Here is a 7924-nt window from a genome sequence, read left to right on the forward strand (position 1 = left end):
GTGTGAGACTGTATGAATGTAGCTGTGTACATCTGTGCAAATGTTTGTGCACATATGTGTGAGTGTGTGTGTGAGATTGCATGAATGCATCTTTTGGTGTGATATATAGATCTGCGTGTGCACGCCTGTGTGTGTGCGTGTACGCGCACACATGGCTCCTAATCATGAAAAGCAAGCAGAGAAAGGTGAGCAGTGAGCTGTGGCAGGAGAGGGACCCACAGCCTTCCCACCCTGACAAGAACATACCATTTTTATTTTGACACACATCTGTGGGAAGAGACCATTTTGAACCACAGCAGCGGAAACTGTATGTACAGCCACCTCCTGCGGAACAGCCTGGACTTCTTAAAGAAATAATGAAATTCCTTTAGATATCTTTTGTTTCTTGAATTTTAATGAAAAGATTGATTTCTGGTCATTATTTATCTATTGTCAACTTTAACAAACAGCTGTAGTGATAATTGCTGGATTTCCACTCTGTGTTTAGAGGGAACTGTCAGTTCACAAACATGGAATTGTGCTATTATCTATGTCTACAGCGTTTTTCTGTAAATACACAGACTTACTGCTGGTTTTCAATAAGTACACAAAGATGCTAATTACTACTATAACTATGTTAACACACCAAAATACATAAAAATAAATAACAAAAATGAGATTTTTTTTTTCGTTAGAAATTCAAAAATGCTCGTTTTGAGGCAGCCTGTCACACACTGTCTTGGAAGTGGCACCACCCTTGGGTCTGTTTTCTGGACCTCAGTAGCAGCTTTCTGGCCCTCACTGTGGGCCTTGCCTGGAGACGTCCCTGTTCTTGGTGGTTACATCTCTAGGATGCCTGGCCTGCGAATGTCGCTGGTTTTGAACTCCTGTGGGCACTGGGTCCTTGTGGCACATGCCTCAGAAAAGGAACAGAGCGCCAACTGAGGAGCTGCTGAGCCGTTGGCACAGGCGTGTGAGCTCCTCTAAGGAAATCCGATTTGGGAGACGGTGCTGGTCAGGAAGTACAGCTTCACTTCAAGTCTCTGGTCTTGATGCTAAGCTAGGAAGTGGCCCTATTAAAAGATAAACACTTTCTCCTTTTATTGGGTGCCACTGTGCTAACAGTGTCCTTCAGGGTGGGCTGTAGGTCTTGAGGGATCTAAATGTTTGACAGGGGCATCTGGAGAAGAGGCCCAGGATCATTGAAGGTGCTGTTTGGTCACTCCTCTGGAGACAATTATCTTCACTTTGCTGAGTTTCTGACTGAAGTAATGCATGTGGCTATGGCATGGTTGAGGGTGTGTGTGGTAGCACATGTGTGTTTTAACACATGTATGCATGTCTATACTTCAAGACCAAGAAAGGCAAGGTTTCTACAGTAGACAATTAGATTCTAGCATGGAACCAAAATATATATCTACCCAGTATCACCTGGGGACAGAACCGATAGGATACATATAGGGTAAACTGATATGTAAATACATCATATATATACAGATACATATTTATATGCTGTGTATGTGTTATATACACGCAATGTGGAGAGAGACTTTTAAAAAATTAAGTTTTATGTGTGTTTTACCTACATGTATGTCTATGGAACGCATGTTTTGGGTACCCATGGAGGCTAAAAGATGATTTTGGAATCCCTGGTTTTGAGCTGCCAAGTGAGTGTGAGGACTGGAGCCTGGGTCCTCTGAAAGAGCAGTCCATGTTCTTACTGAGAATTTTTATTTTCAGGAATTACTATACATAACTATGAAGACCAACGAAGCCCTATAATATGCAGTGAGTACAGCAGGTCGGAGAATGGCAAATGGTGCAGGCCTAGTCTCAGAGTCAATAAAGTCACTCCAGTCTGAAAGCTAGTTGGATGGAGACCCGGAGAGCTGGGGTTCCAATTACTAAAAGCAAAGAAAAACAAAACATGAAAGGGGTATAGTGACAAAATCAGTAGATTAAGGTAGAATACAGAAAATTTCAAGTAATTAAAAAATAGAGATATCAAGAGAGCATAGATAAGCAAAAATCAAAATTGTGATACTAGTATAATATACATACATATCAACGGTGTATTAAAACACAGAAACTCAACTATATGCTGTCAACAAGAAACCCACTTTAAGGTGAATAAACAAGCCCAAAGCAAAAGGATCAGAACAGATTAGATGCAAATAGGGGGCCAGAGAGATGGCTTAACCTAGAAAGGCACCTGCGACCAAGCCTGAGTTCAATCCCCACAGCCCACATGGTGGAGGGAAAGAACCAACTCTCGGGCTGTCCTCTGACTTCCACACACGGACCATGGCATGTGTGCACACCCCATTCACACACATGCATATACACAATATTAAAAAACTCAAATGTGGTAGGAAAGGAAGTCTGATTGCTTGTGCAATATCAAATGAAGTAGACTACATAACAAGAATGAAGACCAGGGATGGAGAAGCAGCTGGTCATCCAGGCAGCATGATAAAATACCCATGGATTTAAAGGAAAAATTCCAGAATTTACAAAGCAAAACACACGCCTGGAAAGGGCTAATAAACAAACCCACAGCCATAGTGGATTTTTCTTGGCCCCTCTCTATAGCGGACAGAGTAAGTTAACAGAGACAGTGTCTTTAGTCACAGCTGCTGCCTGAAACACCAAGGCCAAAAGCAACTTGGGAAGGGAAGGGTTCGTTTGGCTTAGGCTTCCATATCACTGTTTATCATCAAAGGAAGTCAAGACAGGAGCTCAAACAGGGCAGGGACAGATGCTAGAGGCAGGAGCTGATGCAGAGGCCACGAAGGGGTGCTACTTACCGGCTTTCTCCCCCTGACTTGCTCAGCCTGCTTTTATAGAATCCAGGACCACCAGCCCAGGGATGGCACCGCCCACAATGGACGGGGCCTTCCACCATCAATCACTAATTAATAAAATGCCCCCAGGACTGCTCACAGCCCAGTATTCTGGAGGCATTTTCTCAAGTGGGGTTCCCTTCTCTCAGATGACTATAACTTGTGTTCAGTTGACTGCACAGACAGCAAGGGCAGAGATGGCCTAAAGGATGCGATTGGACAGGCAGATTTGATTGATACATCTGACCCTGTCCCCAACCAGCAGGGTCTATCTTCTTTCCGAGTGAGTGTGGAATATCCACTAGGATAAAACACATTCTATGGCTTAGAACAAAGTTTCAAGTTTTTTTTAAATATAACTAATTCAAAGCATGTTCTCTGTACATAATAAAATAGAATAACAACAAAGTAACACTGAAACAATCTACAAATACTTGAAAGTTGGATAAGATACTTGTAATTTCGTTAGGGGTGGGCACTGTTGGAGAGATGGCTCAGAGGTTAAGAGTGCTTTTCACTCTTGCAAAGGACCCAAATTCAGTTTCTAGCACTCATATCAGGTGGCTCACAGCCATCTATAACTTTAACTCTGGGGAATCTGATGTCGTCTTCCGGTCTCCAGAGGCACCTTCAGTCATGCACATACCCGCACACAGATATACATACACACAGATACAATTAAAAACAAAAACAAATATTTTACAAAAAAAATTACAAGAATAAGAATTAAGTGGGAATAGTATGAACTGAATTAAAACAAAAGTATGTGATATTAAAGTTTGTGGGAAGCGTTTAACCAAAGAGGAGAGGCGATTCATTCAAAACATAAACAGAGAGATCGGTAGCATGAAATATTTTGTTAGAAAGCAATAAAACTTGCGAATCAGAAATCTGATCTTTCACATCTGGGAACTGAGCAAAGCATACATCAACCCCAAGTAAATGAGAGAGAAAACAATAAAGACAAGGAACCAAGTTGAGAGCAGAAAAACAACAGGGGGAAAAAAACCAATGAATCCAAGAGCTGGTTCTTTGAAAAGACAAAACTGATAAACTGCAAGTGAGGGCAGCTGCCGTAAGAAGAAAGAAGACAGGCAGGGCACAGGACAACAACAGAATCTGGAAATGCCTTGTATGCATGGCAGGCTCTTCCCTCTGACCTAAAGCTTTTCAAGCAGTAGCCCCTGCTGCTCAGGTCCTCCAGGGATGTGGTGTGCGATGCTTACCCTGTCCATCTCAGGCTAAGTCTGTATTAGATAGAGCTGCCTCTCCACCGCATCCCCCAGGGGAAGCTGAGGCAATGTTCAGCTCGATCGCCTTCCCTTATTCAGAGAGTATCTGCGAGGTCATCCTCATGCCATGCCATGCGATTGTCACGGCCTCCCCCTCCCGGCCCTCTGCCTGTCCTGCTCTTCTCTTTGAAGCAGCAGAGAGAAATGAAGAGAATGGTAGAGATATAGGAAGGGAACAGAGTTGCTCATCAGCTAAGAAGCAAGGATTCTGGCAAAAAGAGTTTGCCACCCAGAGATACAAGCCTGAATTCAACCCCCCAGAGCCTATGTTTCCCAGCAGCCCCAGCCATCCCAGTGAGGACGGTGTGGTGACCTTCTCCAGGTGTCTGTCTTCCTCCATCAGAGTAATGACATGTGTTGACCTGATTGGACGTGAGGCCCTGGGCCAGTGCAGGCAGAACGGGAGGCAGAGAAGTAGGTGTTTAGGACTACTTAGCACCTCACAATTTTCAGCCAGTTAGGGTCAGGCTTCCCCATCTGTAAAGCTGGTCTCTCCAGGGAAAACTGGAGGTTATAGAAAGAGTTCCTACACAAATCCCACCTTTCCTTGCTGACATTACAGGGATATTATGATTGTTATCATCACATATTGATCTCTGACCAGAAATCAGGACTCAGAGGAAGATGGACATGGTAGGGAGCTGACAGAGCCAACAGGAAACACTCTCTATCCTGCCAAGCTTATTAGGGGTGAACAAAGCCTCTTTAGTAACTGATAGAGATGTGGGGCTCAGCCTGGATGCTCAGTCATCACTATCGAGAGGCCAACAATTCCATACAGATGGCAGCCAGGTCCCTGGCACAGGGCAGGCAGATCCCAGCACACACCAGCTTAAGACGCGATTAGTGTGGAGCATGGAGAACCATAGAGTCTGCATGGGTGAGATAAGGAAGCCAAAGCAGCAGAAAGGCCTGTGCTACCCAGGCTCCCCACAGAGGGAGCTGGACAAGGGCTGGAACCCATCGCAGTGGGCACCTTTGGAACATCTGCTGTGTCACCTAGCCTGCAGGGGCTGTGGAGGAAATACATAAAGCATTTACAGCACAGGAAACTCCTGAAATGCATGTGAATTCATCTGATACGCAGTATACAGGTTTTGATGCCGGAGGAGGCAGAGGAAGACAGCAGAAGCAGTCTGGGAACTTCTCGCCTTGGTGCCTCTGTCTTCGAGGACCTGATACCTCTGATGCCTCCACTGCCTCATGGGTTCTCACATTCTGCCTGCTCTTTGTTTTTGCCTTGCTGCCTCTGCCACGGCCACGCCACCCTTCCTTACCTTTCCGTTCTGTTCCAGTGTGTTCACTTGTTTTAGTGTGAACAGACACTGGTCAGACGTGGCTGATCACCAAAAGGTGGAAGGGACAGCTTCAAGCGTGGTTGTGAGCAGGACTCTACAAATGTGGACAGACTCGGCCTCGTACTTGCAGGCTGTGAGAGCAGAGGACTCCATGAGCAACACATTTGTGTAAGTGCACAGTCCCCACAAAAACGCCAGCCAACCCAGTGACTCATCTATGCATGCATGTTGGTCCAGGGCCAGAAAACTGTAAATATTTACCCTCCTCACAGATGGAAGGAAGAAAAGAACCCTATGCTCTTCTCAAAACTTGCAGAATATATGCAAGCACATATTCTTGATGTCTTGTTAAAATAAGAACAGAGAAGTTTTTTTCTTCTGAAAAGATTAAAATGACAACAAACAAAAACCAAAGCAAAGGGGAAGAAACCCAACCTGGTAAATCTCTTTGTCAACAGAAATGTGGACTCCCAGCATCTTGCTCAACACTGAATAAGCCGAATGTGAAATTTTAGATGTGATGATCATTTCATTAGTTGTAGAAACGGCCTTTGACAAAACCCAACATCCCTTCATGAGAGAAGTTCTGGAGAGAGTAGGGAGACAGGGGCTGTACCTAAACATAATAAAGGCAATTTACAGCAAGCCTACAGCCAACATCAAGTGAAATGGAGAGAAACTCAAGGCAATGCCACTAAAACTAGGAACACGACAAGGCTGTCCACACTCTCCACAGCTATTCAATACAGTACTTGAGGTTCTAGAGCAATAAGACAACAAAAGGAGATTGAGTGGATACAAATTGGAAAGGAAGAAGTCAAAGTATCATTATTTGCAGATGATATGATGCTATACATAAGTGACCCTAAAAATCCCACCAGGGGACTCCTACAGCTGATAACCATGTTCAGCAACATGGCAGGATACAAGATTAACTAAAAAAAAAATCAGTAACTTCCTATATACAAATGACTCATGAACTGGCTGAGAAAGAAATCAGAGAAAAAAATATCTTTCACAATAGCCTCAAATAATATAAAATATCTTGTGGGTAACTCTAAACAAGCAAGTGAAAGACGTGCATGATAAGAACTTCAGGTCTCTGGAGAAAGAAACGGAAGAAAATATCAGAAGATGGAAAGATCTCCCATGCTCATGGGTCAGAAGAACTAACATGTCAAAATGGCCATCCTATCAAGAGCAATCTATAGGTTCAATACAATCCCCATTAAAAATTCCAACAAAAATCTTTATAAACCTTGAAAAGACAATTTTTAACTATATATGAAAAAAAACAACAAACCCAGGATAGCTAAACAACAAATCCTAAACAACAAAACAATAAAAGAACTGTTGGAGATATCACCACCCCTGATTTCAAGCTGTGCAGAGCTACAGCAATAACAACCACATGGAACTGATATACAAACAGACACATTGATTGGTGGAATTGAATTGAAGACCCAGACAGAAATCCCAATACATATGGACCCCTGATTTTTGATAAAGAAGCCAGAAATACACAATGGAAAAAAGAAAGCATCTTTAACAAATAGTGCTGGTCTAACTGAATGTCTGCATGTGGAAAATGCAAATAGATATATATTTATCACCCTGCACAAAACTCAAGTCCAAGTGGATGAAAAAACCTCAACATACATCCAGTTACACTGAACCCAATAGAAGAGAAAGTGGGGAACAGTCTTGAGTGCATTGGCACAGGAGAAGACTTTCTGAACAGAACACCAATAATGCAGGCACTAATATCAACAATTAATAAGTGGGACCTCATGAAATGGAAAAGCTTCTATAAGGCAAAGGGCACCATCAATAAGACAAAGCAGCAGCCTACAATATGGAAAAATAGTTTTACAAACTTCACATCCAATAGAGGGCTAATATCCAAAATATGTAAAGAACTCAAGAAACTAGATGTCAAAAAAACCCCAAATAATCTAATTTTAAGATGAGATACAGGTCTAAACAGAGAATTCCCAATTGAGGAATAGCAAATGGCTGAGAAACACTTAAAAAATGCTCCATATCCTCAGCCATCAGGGAAATGCAAATCAAAACTGCTTTGTGATTCCATCTTACACCTGTCAGAATGGCTAAGGCCAACAAACGCTGTTGAACGTGTACCCAAAAGATACACCGTCCAACCACAAGGACACTTGCTCAGCCATGTTCACTGCAGCTTTATTCTTAATAACCAGAAACTGGAAACAACCTAAATGTCCCTCAACAGAAGAATAGGTAAAGAAAAGGTGGTACATTAATATGTTAAAAAAAATCATGAAATTTGCAGGCAAATAGATGCAACACAGAACCAGAAAGGCAAATATGTATTTACTTAGCTGTTAGATGATGACCAAGGTACAATTCTTAAACCTAGAGAGGTTAGGTACAGAGGAGAGGTCTAGGGGACACATTGATCTCCTTGGAAAGGGAAAATAGATTTTACAGGGGTCCTGGGGTGGGTGGGACAGGAGTAGGAGGGGTCAAGTGATGG

The sequence above is a fragment of the Microtus ochrogaster genome, unplaced genomic scaffold (genome assembly GCF_000317375.1).
Source record: "Microtus ochrogaster isolate Prairie Vole_2 unplaced genomic scaffold, MicOch1.0 UNK7, whole genome shotgun sequence".
Taxonomy (NCBI): Eukaryota; Metazoa; Chordata; class Mammalia; order Rodentia; family Cricetidae; genus Microtus; species Microtus ochrogaster.